This window comes from Stigmatopora argus, chromosome 2 (assembly GCF_051989625.1).
Source record: "Stigmatopora argus isolate UIUO_Sarg chromosome 2, RoL_Sarg_1.0, whole genome shotgun sequence".
Classification (NCBI taxonomy): Eukaryota; Metazoa; Chordata; class Actinopteri; order Syngnathiformes; family Syngnathidae; genus Stigmatopora; species Stigmatopora argus.
Genome location: NC_135388.1, coordinates 660,824 through 676,403, shown reverse-complemented (window position 1 = coordinate 676,403; position 15,580 = coordinate 660,824). Strand labels below are relative to the sequence as shown.

Genomic DNA, 15,580 nt, shown 5'->3' with positions numbered 1-15,580 from the left:
TGCTCGCTCAGGGCGCCGCCATCTTACCTTGGGATGACCGCTACGGACACACTTCCTGGTTTTACTGGTCACGTGACTTCCTTTTTAAATTTGCTTACGTGCAACACTCTTTAGGAATGTACAATCCAGCAATCGATTTATACAGGATCTCAGAAATAGCACATGCAATGTTTTTTCTTCAGATTTTTCCCTCAAAATAACACATTTGTATTCCCTATTAAAACCATGAATATGGAGGTGAAAATCATGAATCAGGGGGCAGCTTATACGAGAAAAATTGTCAAATTCAACCATTTTAAGGCAATTTTAAGGGTGCGGCTTATACGTGGAGACGGTTAATATGCCAGAAAATACAGTATAAATTGAATTTCATTTGACTCTTTTGTGAATTGATTAGCAACAGGGTAACAATGTGGTTAAAATAATTCTGTTTTGTACTTCAAGTGTCGATATGAACAAAAAAAAAAGTATTTTGGCTTATAAATTCTGAGTATGGCTCTCAAATAATCCCATTTAAAAATAGGTTATTAATAGGAAATTGGATCGGAATTAAGATAGGTGGATATTTGCATCCCTCAAAAAACTGAAAAATAAGAATGTTCAAAACAAAAAAAATGGATAAAAAATCTGTCACTAATTTGTCAAGCCAAATAAGACGAGGATAAAAAAATAACCTTGTTCCTGCTCTTTTCCATCTTTGCAGATATCTTATTTTTAAGCAGCGGTGTCCCATTTGAAGGATTTCCTTTTGATCGTCAGCGGCCCGGCCAGGCGTGAAATGAATGGTCGTCCGCGGGAAGTCAAGTGAACGGTCGTCGCTCGTCGGCGGGGAGACGTCTTAGTCGGCGCGTCACATCAATTTCTTATTAGCCCGTCATCCCGTCGGCGCAACGCCGCCCATTTGGAGCCGCCTTCGCGTTAGCGTTAGCGTTAGCCGTCAAGCGCCGTTGGTCAATTGCGCGCGGAAAAAGGAGGCCAATCAAGGATTACTACCCGCTTGGGGAATTAGTCACTGACTACATTTTTATTTGACATTTTTTATCTATATATTTGATATATTTACTTGAATTTTGTAGTTTTATTCCCACCCACTTTCTTTCCCCTCAATACTGTGTCATTTCAATCTCACTCCTACAAAAAAAGTACAATTCATACATTCATTTTTCTGAACCGCTTATCCTCACGAGGGTCGCAGGGGATGCCGGAGCCTAGACTAGACTAAGGACGAGACTAAAGAACAGGAAGTGACCCGGGAATGAACTAAAACCAACAGGAAATGACCTCAAAAGTCAAAGAAGCGATACCGTAATGCTGCAAAATGTACAGTAAGTGATGCAAAATGAATAGGAAGCTGTCATTGCAAAATATAGATAGGCTAGTTATGCTAATGAGTGCTAGTAACCCAACTCCTTTTGATTGATCAACAAACTTCCTCCGCAAACAGTGAGTCAACAACAAAGTGACCGAAAAATGACCCTAAATGTAAAGGACGAGACTATAGAACAGGAAGGGACCCGAGAATGAACTAAAATCAACAGGAAATGACCTCAAAAGTCAAAGAAGCCACGCCGGAATGCTGCAAAATGTACAGGAAGTGATGCAAAATGAACAGGAAGCTGTCATTGAAAATTATAGATACACTAGTTGAGTGCTAGTTACCCAATTCCTTTTGACTGATCAACAAACTTCCTCCACAAGAAGCGATTTAACGAGAAAGTGACCCAAAAATGAGCTAAAATGAAAACGACGAGACTATAGAACAGGAAGTGACCCGGGAAGGAACTAAAATCAACAGGAAATGACCTCAAAAGTCAAAGAAGCCACGCCGGAATGCTTCAAAATGTACAGGAAGTGATGCAAAATGAACAAGACGCGACCTTGTCTTTGACAACAACAGATACGCTAGTTATGCTAATGAGTGCTAGTTACCCAATTTCCTTTTGACTGATCAACAAACTAAGAAAGTGAGTGTTAACAAGAAAGTCAGCTGAAAATGCGCCTAAATGAAAAGGAAGTGACCGTCAAAATAAAATCCCATAATGGACAAAAAGGCCTCAATCTGTCTCATTATCACCGTTTTTGATGAGGAGAAGAAAAAGTAGCGCGTGTTGACAACAACTTGAAAAAAAAAAGTCCCCGTGACCAAATGGCCGTCAACGCCGAGCGCGTAATTACGCGTGAGCGCGCCACGCTAATTAAAGCTCGTAGCTCTGGCACGCCGACGGCAACATGAATAATTGAGCTTTTATTAATATTCAAAAGTAGCCCTGGGAATACATTAGACATTTTTACGCTGGCAGATATTGTCGGCTAGTAAGTATGGATGAACTTGATATGGACCTGCTAGCGATCCATTTAACGACCCGGATAAAGCGCTTAGCTTACCTGTTGCTCTGTTCTGAAGTGACGTTTAGCCGTGGCAGAGATGCATGATGGTCCATGATGGCGAGGAGGGGACGTGATTGGCTGGAATGTTGGATTCCATCCCTTGCCTTCATGTTTCCGGATATTCCCTGAAAATGTAACCCATTTAGTCACTTATTTTTTTACTTCACTTCATTTTTTGGTGTATATACATCTTGTTTATGGCTATTTATTTATGTGCACACTTTTAGCTTTAAATCGCATTGCACTTGTTTAATGACGATAAAGCACAGGTGTCAAAGTGGCGGCCCAGGGGCCAAATCTGGCCCGCCGCATCATTTTGTGCGGCCCGAGAAAGTAAATGATGTGTCGATTTTATGTTTTAGGATCAATTTCAAATGAAGATTATAGATGTATATTATATTTTCTGATTTTTCCCTTTTTAAATCAATAATTGCTATTTTTTATCCATTTTTTTCTTTTGGTGGTTTTAGGTCAAAAAGCATTTTGTAAAATCTAAAAAATCTATTATATATAAAAATATTTTCGGTTTTCCACTTGAAAAAATTAAAAAAAATAGAAAATGACATTTTTATGAACTTGAATTTTTTTTTTTTTAATAAACAAATATTCCTTAGAAAAAAATTCCACGATGTACAGTAATCCCTCAATTATCGCGGTAAACATGACCGCGATAATTGAAAAAACGTGAAGTAGGGTCATCTCAATTTAAAAAATAAAAAATCACATTTTTATGACCTTGAAAAAAATATATATATATAAACAAATATTCCTTAGAAAAAAATCCACGATGTACAGTAATCCCTCGATTATCGTGGTAAACATGTCCGCGATAATTGAAAAAAACGTAGGGTCACCTCTATTTAAAAAAAAAAAGGTTTTTTTTCTTCAGGGCTGAATCCTGGTAGCAAGAATGGCTTCTGGTTACGAGTTTCAGCATGTATTTTCACATTTTTATGAATTTAAAAAATAATAAAATTAAAAAATTAAAACAAATTCCCCAGAAAAAAAATCCACGACGTACAGTAATCCCTCGATTACCGCGGTTTCACTACATCACTTTTTTTTTCTCTGGGATTTTTTTTTTGTCATTTAAATTTATATTTTATTTATTTTTCATATTTTCGGCTCGGTCGATTGATCCCAGAATGCTAATGATAAGATTTGCATGATAAAAAAATGTCAGACGGGAAACGTTTCAAAATGTTTTGCCATGGGAAATGACTCGAGAAACCCGAATATTTGCCCATCTCTACAAAAGCGATGACTCGTCGAAATTGGACCAACATGGTCGGATCGTTCCACTGCATCATGGGAGATTCTTGTCGACGTTTCGGAAGCATTTGACCAAAAACTTTTGTAAAAAAATTTCGCCTCGAATGTGGGCGGAGCTTGCAGACGAATTTCATTTGGAGGCTCTCCCATGAAAAAACGCCTCATTTATATTTTCATTTCTTATTCTCCTCCTGACGATGACACATTTTATTGTTATTAGAAATGTTTTTGCGTTTGTGCGAGAGCTGGTTTTCATCCCCGAGCTGTTGAATATTCACTTGACTTTGGCGATGGCTCCAATCTGGAATTTCTAATTAAAAAGCATTTTGGTGGCAAGCGCTGTTATTGTTTAATATCGCTCACCGTGGTGGCACGCCATCCATCATTTTGCCGCCGAGCCCCCCCCCCCTCAAAAAAGAAAAAAAACGCTACCCTCAACGCCGCCGCGTTACAAGCCGGGAGATGACGATTGTCGTTTTTTAAATAAGCGTCTTCGGAGACTTCTTTGTTTATACGAGGTGATGAATGACTCGCTCGTACCAGCGACTAATCATCTTCTTCTCTTACCTTTGACTCGAGTAGCGTCCATTTTGGCTCTTGTGGTCGATTTCGTTATGTTCAAGTCACATTTTTTATGGGTTGCTTTTTCACAATTGTAACTGTTTTTTTTTCAGCATGATTTTGAAATGTACTATTCGTCAATCGATATTTTAACGCGCAATGTCATCTTCTAATACTTTCTGACTGTTTTATCCAGTTGGATATGGTTTCCAACGGTAGACAATGAGTTCATTTTGCGTCACTTTAGGGCACTCATAGGTCAATTCCGGGCAATTTTTTGATCACTTCCTGTTGCCTTTGAGGGACTTCTTGTTGCTTTGCTGGTCCTTGCTGAATTTGGGGCATTTCCTGGTGACTTCCTCTGCATTTTGTGGCATTTTAAGGTTCCTCGCCATCTCTTTTTTGGGGGGGATCCAAGATGGCGGGGCGCACGGGTGCAGCGGCTCAATGCTCTCCAGTTTAGTTTTTTGTTTTCTCAATCTTATTGTTATTTACCAAAATCTGCGAGGCAAACTTTTTCTACAGTCGCCAGGATTTAATTACTCGGGAGAATTTTGTTTTTGTTTTGTTTTTATTTGTATTTTTTATTTTTTTATTTTTTTATTTTTTTATATATATATTAAAATTTTATTTTATATATATATATTTTTTTAATTTAAATTTTTATTTTATTTTTTATATATAAGTATATATATTTTTGGGGTTTTTTTTATTTGTATTTTATTTTATTTCTTTTTTATTTATTTATTTATATATATATATTAAAATTTTATTTTATTATATATATATATATATATTTTAAATTTTTATATTTTTTTATTTTATATATATATGTATATATTTTTTAATTAAAAAAAAAAATATATATATATATATAATATTAAAATTTTATTTGTTCACCAATTTCGTTATACGCAGCTGTGTATGATGACAATAACGGCTTTTGAATTTGAATCATTGGCTGCCGTTTTGACGGCAGAGAGCGAAAGAGCGCACTTGATCCTGCAAACTTCTGGTTTTGCGGGATCCATGTGGGAAAAAAAAATGAAATGGCGTCCGTACACTACGAATGAGCTAGAAAGTAAGCGTCGGGCAGAAGAACCCCGCTAAACCTTGCCCATCAAAACCCCCTCCCCACCCCCACCAGCCTATAGAGTTCCTCCATCTCCATCCAAAGCCATTTGGATCCTAATGGGAGCGGCTTAGTACATGTTCCCCGTGTCCCGGTCCCGCCGAGCGAGTCACTTCCTGCCAGATGTTTACTATAATGAGCGCAGGCAGGCCAATTTCACGCCAGGCGCGGGCGGGACGCCCGTCAAGGCGCCGCCGGCCGGACGGACGGATTGGAAGCCCCGAAAACGAGAGCTTTAGCGTTCGTCCGAGTCCACCGAATCGGAATGTGTCACTCGTCCTTGCCTGGAAACTAGCTTCTCCTTTAGAAGGTCTTAATGAACTCTCCGTCTCTCCCGATTGGCCGTTGGACCAATCGGGCAGTCGGGAAGTGACCTGCCGACGAGTCATACGATATTCCGGGAGGAAATTTGTAATATGACCAGATTAAAATGGAATTTGCTGGGTGTCCAAAGTCCGCTGGGATGGTTCCGGCACCCCCCACGACCCTCGTGAGGGTAAGCGGTACAGAAAATAAGTGAATTAAAATTGAAATATGATAAAGAAGGCATACGAGTGGTTAGCGCGTGAGCCTCGCAGTTCTGGGGTCGAGGGTTCGTTCCCAGGTGGATCCTCCCAGGCCTTGCGTGGGTTTTCTTCGGGTACTATGCTTTCCTTTCACATCCCCAAAATATGAATGCTGGGCTAGCGGGTTGAACCCTCTAAATTGCCTAACTCTAGCGATGATTGGTTGTCCTTTGCCTGGTCGTGCCCTGCCATTGGCTGGCCACCCAGTTTGCATGTTGTCCCCGTGTTCGCGTGGGTTTTCTATGGGTTTTTTACACCAAAACGGGCGTTTGAAAACTAAAAAAATAAGAGCGAAAGGCATCGTCTTCATTTCCCAAAGAAAAGCATATGAGAGAAAATAATTGATTCCTTGACTGGCGTGCAAAAGACAGAATTGTAGAACAAAACTCTTTGTTCACAAATAGATGCTTATTTTTAATTTCTTTAGATGAAATGCAGAGTAGCTCCCGAGGGACAATTTCGCCTTTTCATTCACGCTATGGCGCGTAAACAAACGTCTTCTTAATTTGCACTAAAGACAAACAAAACAAAAAAAGTCGGCCTTTTAACTTCAGCGGGCGCCATTTAACACCTTTCCCCTCATATGACACTCATATCTACGATATTGTACGATGCTAAACGCTAATTTCTTAGCTTAACGCGTGAAGGCTTTCTCGTGAAAAGTAGTACTTACGGAGGGACGGCACGCACGCGGGGGGACACGTTTGGCGTGGGAGGACGCCGCCGACTATCGAGCGGTCGCCTTCATTGGTTCCGGCCGGCCAACTCCCTGAGTGGGCGGGCTATTGGCACCCGGGTCCCGCTTTGGTCGCGGGACGGCAGAGAAGACGCTTCTATTTTGATTAATGGAGGCTCCCGCTTGATTAATGTCCTGCCGTCCTTCTCCCAACTTTGCTCTTGTAATCCCCTCACCTACACACTCTTTATATTGTGCAAACATGACAAAAAGTCACGTGACGCACGCCGTCGTTGCGTCGCACTGATCCCATACGTTGGCGTTATATTAAGAAAATACATTTTAATGTAAATTAAAATTATTTCCATTTCCATCCAGACATTGTTACTCTTGCGTGATGCTATCTTAATGCCAGCTTTGCGTCGCAGCTAGCAAAACATTTTTCGACCGACGGTGTCATGTCGCATCATAAAAAAAATGCATATTATGTGAGTGTGTGTATATATACATATAAATATATATATAGTTACATTTTTGAAAATTGTCACTCTCGCATGAATGACGCTATCTTAATGTTAGCTTCGTGTCACAGCTAGCAAAACATTTTCCGACTGACAATCATGTCGCATCATAAAAAAATGAATATTATGTGTGTATATATATAAATGTGTATATATATATAGTTTCATTTTTGACAATTGTTACTCTCGCATGACGCTATACTTAGCATTAGCTTCACATCGCAGCTAGCAAAACATTTTCCGACTGACGGTGTCATGTCGCATTATAAAAAAATGCATATTACGTGTGTATGTGTGTGTGTGTATATATATATATATACACACACACATATATATATATATATATATATATATATATATATATATACATACATATATATATACATACATATATATATATGTATATATAGTTACATTTCTGAAAAATGTCACTCTTCCATGACGCTATCTTAACGTTAGCTTCGCGTCGCAGCTAGCAAAACATTTTCTGACTGACGGTGTCATATCGCATCATAAAAAAAGCATATTATGTGTGTATACACACACACACACATATATATATATATTTAATTTTTTTGACAATTGTCACTTGCATGACGCTATCTTAACGTTAGCTTTGCGTCACAGCTAGCAAAACATTTTTCAACTGACGGTGTCATGTCGCATCATAAAAAATGCTTATTGTGTGTGTATATAAATATATATTGTTACGTTTTTGACAATTGTCACTCTTGCGTGATGCTACCTTAACGTTAGCTGCGCCTCGCAGCTAGCATAACATTTTCTGACGGACGGTGTCATGTCGCATCATAAAAAAAACTGCACATTATACATTTTTTTACATTTTTAACAATATCCCCAATACGAGTGTCACTCGCTGTCCAATCCGGTTTGCCGAACACTTATTCGCCCCTCCCAGTCAAAACGGCTTGGACGGCTAGCGTCGCGTAAACTGCGAAGCATCACTAAAATACCTAAAAATAAATAGGAAGTGACTCAAAAAGAGCGCAACGCATTCGTAACTGATTCTACGTTGTTGTATTGCATCATAGTTTTAGTCTAATATAAAAAAATGTTATATCATTCTCAGTTTTGTTTTGTTTTTATTCAAATATATGCAATTTCTCAGTCTAGCTAGCATTCCCATCGACGTTTTTAGCGTCCAGAATAGCCAAAGTGGAATTTGCCGCCCGGACTAATGGCGTCCGATCTGCTGAGTCATTTGATTTGACGCGAGTGGCCCTCCTCCTCCTCAGGTGGGTCGGTCCCGCCACGACAGCCTATGGCGGCGTGATTTATGGCGGCGAGAGGCGGCGGCTAATGACACCGACGCCGCGCTCATTGATTTGTATGAATGCCCTCCGCTCTTCATCTATCACACTTTAATGGCGGACTTGGCGACGCGTCATCATCGACTGGCCGCCGCGTCGCAACAAGCGACTTGCACGTTAACCCCCAGGGCCCCGCCCCCAAGCCCCGCCCTCCCCCCATTACTATTAGCACCAGCTCCCCTGCTTCATGAAAATGATGCTTTGCTCAACAAAGCAGATAATAGCTTCTCTCGACATTAAAGCAGCGCTTGTTTTTGCGACTTATCGGCACCCGCGTTTGACTTTTTATCGCCCAAAAAGGCGCCATTTCGGAAAATATGGAAGCCTTTCAGGGACAGCCACCGCTCTATACTAAACTTTTCCTGCGTAAGGCTCCCAATTCTGAGGTGGAGGGTTCAATCCCCTAGTGCAAGGGTGTCAGACTCGGGTTGGTTCGCGGGCCGCATTAACGTTAACTCGATTTCATGTGGGACGGACCATTTTAGATATATTTAGGTTTTTTTTTATAAATGGATTAAAAGAACTGGATTAAAAGCCCTGAATATTCAGTTTTTAACAATGTTTATTTGAGCTTTTTTTTCTTAATAAAGGAAAATCTCTTTTAATCATTATGTTCCATATTAAAGTGGAAGCAGAAAATATTTTTATATATTTTTAGATTTTACAAAATGATTTTTTACATTAAAAACACAGAAAAAAAATGATTAATTTTTTTTAGCTTTTTTAAATATATTTTTAGATTTTACAAAATGATTTTTGAACTAAAAACAGAAAAAATGGATTAAAAAATGACAAAGATTGATTTCAAAGGGGGAAAATCAGAATATTTAATATACATCTATACTCTTCATTTGAATTTGATCCTAAAACAGAAAGTCGCCACTCATCATTTACTTTCCCGGGCCACACAAAAAGATGCGGCGGGCCAGATTTGGCCCCCGGGCCGCCATTTTGACACCGGTGCTTTAATGAATCCATGAATTTTATTGAGACTATTTCACTAAGCCGATGAAACAATACGATGCCAGAATTGGCTCAAAAGTCGCTGCCATTCTCTCCGTTCAAATTGATTGGACGTCTCCTTGCGACAAACTAACTATGAACTCATTTTAACTATAAAAAAAAAGAACAAACTGATCAACACCTTTTTGGAAAATTTCCTGATCGCAAGCCCCCTTTTTTGGTCGAAAACGGTCGGGCAAAAAGCCAATTTCCCCCCTTCCAAAACGAGATAAAACGCGAGCATGGTTAATGATAAACGGCTCCAGATTTGAAGATTCCCATTTGTAATTTTCTGAGTGAAGAGGCAGGCCGGCAGCGATTGATCAAATTGGGCAGCGAGTTAACACCCAAGACCCCCTCATCGACCCCCTCCCGCACACACACCCTCTTTTTTATCTTCCGGCGCGCTCTCCCTTCTCGTCCAAAGTCGCTCTTAAATTATTCAATTGGATTTATGAATGGTCACCTTTGCCTGGATATCTATTAATAACTTTTCCTTTTTTCCCGTATGAATTTCAACAGCAAAAAGTTATAAGTGGAGGAAAAAGCCATTAAAAACAACACCAATCAATAGAAACACAAAATTTAGGAGAGATTACATTGTGGGAAAAGTTAGCGCTCTTATTTTGAAGGGGGCACGAGGCACCGGAAGCTTGATTGAAAATGACCATAAACGCTCAAAAATGACCATAAAGTATTCTTACCTGAAAAATAAAGGACGTTTGTTTGAAGTGGAATTTTCAGGTCCTTTTGGCCATTTTCAGCCATCTTTCAAATACATTTTCAGACATCTTTCAAAGAAAATGACATCTTTAACGTGGACATTTGGTGGACATGAATCCTGAAAACACACAAAAAATGGCTTGTTAAAATAATAACAGAAGCTACAACGACCTTATTCTCAGAATTCTGAATATATTTTCAGATTTCCGACTACTCACAAAATTGAATCAGAATTCTTTAAGTCACAATTGTGACTTGAAAGTCAAAATTCCGAGTCCGAATCCTGAGACAAAATTCAAAACTGACTTAAAATTCCTCATCCCTTTTGTTTCCCTCCGTCCCTCCTCTAAAGTACAAATCCGAAGAATGCAAAAAAGTTTCATAAGTTTTCATCTCTTTGGAAAACTTGCGATTTCCGCACACGGCATAAAAGTCAAGTGTAGCGAGCGATCCATTTGTACGAGGCCCGTCCGTGTCTCTCTCTCATTACGAGGGGCTCGAGCGCTGTTTGTCGGGGGCCGCCGCCTTTTTCTTCCCTGCCACCTTGTTAGCCACGTCCGCCGCCACCATCGCTAATTGGCAGCATCTCGCCGACGGACGCTTAAATGACAAACGTCGGCGCGCGACCCGAGAGGAACGAGCCGTGACGTCTCGTTATCGCCAGGGTCCGCGCTCGAGATCATCAACGAGGTGGCGTTGGGTGGCGTTGGGTGCCGGGGGGGGCTCCGACGCAATTTGTCTCTTTAATCAGGAACACATTTTGCAAAATTCCGCCCCCGTATCCCATTTCACTTAACAATGGGAAATTTGTTCATGGTTTCCAAGTATGAGGAGCGGCCATTTTGGCTCAGGCCAGCCATTTTGGCTCATTCGTTCATTTTCTGAACTGCTTATCCTCACGAGTCGCAGAGGGGGCTGGAGCCTATCCCAGCTGACTTGATGCACAAAGCAGGGGACGCCCCGAATCGGGTCGCCATCCCATCATACATACAAACGACCAATCGTTTACAGGTTGGGAGCCATTTTGAGTGTTCAACCAGCTAGCCTAGCATGCAGGTTTTAAGGGATGTGGTAGAAAAGCAGAGTACCCGGAGAAAACCCATGCAAACACATTGAAGACCGACTTGGGATCGAACCCACGACCCCAGAACGGTGAGGCCAACACGCAAATCTGCAAATCGGCCGTATGGGAAACAATAAAACGAGTCAAAAGTCTGGAGTCGCCAACGCCACCGGCGCACGATGTGCAGAGCTCTATTGGACAATTTAACTTGCGGTTTGGGGGAGGGGCGCAAAGATTGGCTCGGGGGGGTGTGGCTTAGTGCGAGTCCCGGTCCTCTGATTCGGGCAATTAGCGAGCGAGCGGAAACGACGCCTGACATTTGGCTATCAACGCGTACGCCGCCGGCTGCCTTAATTAGCCGAGATGGAGTGAGAGGCGTCCGCGGGAAGATCGTCAAACACGGAGAGGAGATGGGCGGCGCCATTAGGAAAAGCGAGGGGGGGCGTTGAGGTCAGGAGCGCGGCATGGACCAAAACGTCGGGTTTTGAGGGCATTTCAGGGTTTTTCTAGCTAAGGTATCGGGTGTGCGACAAGTGGGTTGCGAAAAAAAACAAATAGAAAAGACAGCGGTACCGCTATTTACGAAACTAGCGCTTCCTTCTTTAGCTCGGCCCGAGCAACATCTGCACTTGGGAGATAGCCCGGAATAAAATATGTATTAGTCCCCCCCCAGATGACAAAGTGCGGCCAACGCGGGCGATGGTAGAGATTTCGACGTACTTAGCAAACACGCTTCCCGCCCCGCCCTCGGCCGGCTTTTAGCGGACTCCGGCACCCCGCCAACTAACCGCCCCCCCTCCATATTCTTTTCCGCGGGCTGATTTCTTCTTCTTCTTCTTCTTCTTCTTGTGCTTCCTCTTCTCGCTGACAGGCCGGCGGCGGCGGCGGCGGGAAGAGAGCCGCATTAATTAAGACGGTGCCAGCTGTAATTTTCTGGGGAAGTAAATTTGCGCACAACTAAAGGTTACGGGGACCTTTTCACTGTCACAATTTACTACAGCCTGTGAATGTTAATGCGGCTAATGAAGACATGCTCTCGCCGGCTGAACTTAAAAAACTAGCGCTGCCACCAGGACGACGACGAGGAAGAGGAGGAGGAAGAAAAGGAGGAAGGTGGCGGGCCACAGAAGAAGAAAAAAATATGAAATGTACCTAAAAAAGACCCTTTGTTTCCAGACTTTCTTTTTTTTTACATTTTATTATGCTAATAACTGTGTATTTGGTAAGTAAGTGTTTTGACAAACTGAATATGGACTCGAAAGCGAGACAAACACAAAATGAAAAACTGCAACAAGTGCAAAAACAAGAGCGGTCGTTTGAGATAAGAGAGATCGCCATTCTTTTTTTCTGAACCGCTTATCCTCACCAGGATCGGGCGCTAGAGCCTAACCCGCCCGCGAGCTACGCCCCAAAATGGTTCCCAGCAAATTGCCGGCTGCACATAGAGAAATTGAAATCATTGACAAGGTGTCAAAGTGGCGGCCCGGGGGCCAAATCTGGCCCGCTGTATCATTTTGTGCGGCCCGAGAAAGTAAATGATGAGTGGCGACTTTCTGTTTTAGGATCAAATTCAAATGAAGAGTATAGATGTATATTACATTTCCTGATTGTCCCCCTTTTCAATCAATAATTGTCATTTTTTAATCCATTTTTTTTCTGTTTTAGTTCAAAAATCATTTTGTAAAATCTAAAAATATATAAAAAAAGCTAAAATAAACATTGTTTTAGATCTATAAAAAACTGAATATTCAGGGCTTTTAATCCAGTTCTTTTAATCCATTTATTTAAAAAAAAATCTAAATATTATATCTAAAATGCTCCGGCCCACATAAAATCGAGTTGACGTTAATGCAGCCCGCGAACCAACCCGAGTCTGACACCCTTGATACACATCCAATATTTCCATGACAAGAATCATAAGAAATAAACCAAACTCAAATTAAACTGTGAGGACGGTGGACGGAGGTTCATTATTAATTGTTAAATAACAAAAAAGAGCATGCAACACCAAAACAAACAACAAAATGGGCCGCTTCGACGAAAAAAGTCGACATGTAAAGCAACAAGAAAATCCAAACGTGGCCTAAAAGTTTCTTTTACTTCCCCACAGTTTGTCTGAATTCCAAAAGAACGACAAACAAGAGTTATGATTATGATTTGCGTGCGGCCAGGCCTTGACTCGGGCGCACCACGATAAGCCAACGCGCCGCGATAAGGCGTGCCGGCCACCACCGCAAGGTCGCCCGGAAAAGTCCGACTTCCACCGAAGGCCACGGAATAATTTGACACGTCACGCGCGGCGAATACTCAAAACGCCTTCCCGCCTTTTGCGCCCCCGGACGGCGAGTACGCGTGTTTAGGTCCACGGTCCGAGGGGACGAGACGTTAGCCGCTCGCTATTCATCTATTCCCAGCGCCGGCGGCCATTTTCGACATTGTCATACGCGGCACGGGCGCTCATTAGGGGGACAAGTCTGGCGGGCCGGGGTCGCGACCTGGCTTCAACCGCGTGGCGGCTGATTGATAATAAACACTCGGACCGGCGCCACGGCGCCGTGTTTTATCGCGACGCCGCGCCTTGGCCCAGTCCATCATCCTGAACGAGCGAGCGCGTGGGTTTTCGTTTAAAAAGAAGTGGAGCGAGCCAGTCGGAGCGTTTTTGGGAGGGAGATAAGCGTCAGTAGGGGCGGGGCCTAATTCAAAAAAAATATTAAAATGATCAAAATTTTGTCTCCGATGGGGGAAAAATAATCTTAGGGTGCGAGGGCCAACATGGTAATTTTATTGGTCAAATAGCCAATCAAAATCAGGTAAAAAAAAAAGATTGAGTTTTAAAATATAGATTTATGTATTGACTTATTGTCATTTCTGGGGTCGAGGGTTCGATCAAAGTAGGTCTTCACTGAGTGGTTTTTCTCCGGGTACTCGGCTTTCCTCCCACATCCCCTAAACATGAATGCTAGGCTAGGCTAACGGGTTAAAAGCTGTATATTGCCAGCTGGGATAGGCTCCAGCACCCCCTCCAACGGCCCTTGAGAGGATAAGCGGTTTGAAAAATGAATGAATCCATTCAGATTCAGGGGTGGGCTGACCCCGTCAAATTGGATTGGACCGTGACCGGACGTTTCGTCGAAAGACGTTTGGTCCCCGGACGTTTGGTCGCCGGGTTCGCTCGCTGTCAAATTATGACAGAGAGTTCACTGTTGATATTTTGATATTAGATATTTAGATACTAAACTCACTCTCTCTCATGATTACAATTTTGAGAGCTGGTTTCAACAGTAACAACCTGGCGACCAAACGTCTTTCGACGAAACGTCCGAGTACCGGATTGGACGTCTATTGGCATCAATGGCATTTAGACATGATGACTATACCTAAGCTTTCCAAGTAGAGAAAAAATAATAATTGACATTTCAAAAGGAATAACCCCCCACTCAACATTCCAATAATGTAAGACTCCCAAATCCACATCCCACCACGCCAAGGCGCTTTTCCCGAAGCTGCCCACTACAACCCCAGCGCCCCATCCTTACCCTCATCCCCTCCCCCCTGTTTGTACGTGTCGGCGTGCGTGTGCGTGTGCGCGCGCCGGCGTGTTTTCCCAGTTTGTCACATGAGGTTTGCGGCAACAAGAGCGAAAACACAAGTGTCCTCTCTGCCTGTCTCTTCCGCTTTGTTCCCCTCTGCCGTCCCGGCTTCGGCGAAAGGACGACAAATGGCTGCTCTGGGACGCGTCCCAGTGTGTGTGTTTAAGTGTATGTGTGTGTGTGTGTGTGTGTAGCGTTGCGTTACCTGTGATAAAATGCTGTGACAGCAGAAATGTTTGTGTGACAAGCACTGGGCCGTTTGGAGTCCATTAGCTGCTTCTTCTCACTCACTTTGGCAGCTCATCTCGTCGCCCTACACACACACACACACACACACACACAATGAATACACAACAATACACACAAGCATGTGGCCACACACGCACGTGTAGTGTAAACAGATACACAATTTGTTGCCTTTCTTTGGGTGTGGTGTGAAAAGTTTAAAGCAAGGGTGTCAGACTCGGGTTGGTTCGCGGGCCGCTTTAATGTCAACTTGATTTTAGGTGGGCCGGACCATTTTAGATATAATATTTACTGCATTTTCACGACTATAAGGCGCACCGTATTATAAGGCGCACCCTGAATGAATGATACATTTTATTTTATTTTTCCATATATAAAGCACACTGGATTATAAGGCGCCCTGTCTATTTTGGAGAAAATGTAAGACTTTTAAGTGCGCCTTATAGTCGTGAAAATACAGGGTTTTTTTTATAAATGGATTAAAAGAACTGGATTAAAAGCCCTGAATA

The 15,580-nt window shown here is 42.2% G+C and overlaps 1 protein-coding gene across 1 annotated transcript in view; it reads right to left on the bottom strand.

Annotated features, from left to right (window-relative positions):
• Positions 1-15,133, bottom strand: part of znf507 (zinc finger protein 507) — a 118,516-nt gene extending 103,383 nt beyond the window's left edge. The window contains exons 1-3 of the mRNA XM_077594168.1: positions 15,031-15,133; positions 10,154-10,290; positions 2,386-2,513 (exon numbers count right to left, since the gene is read on the bottom strand). The gene's annotated coding sequence lies outside the window, so the exon portion shown is untranslated. The remainder of the gene's footprint in view (positions 1-2,385; positions 2,514-10,153; positions 10,291-15,030) is intronic.
• Positions 15,134-15,580: the final 447 nt, after the last annotated feature.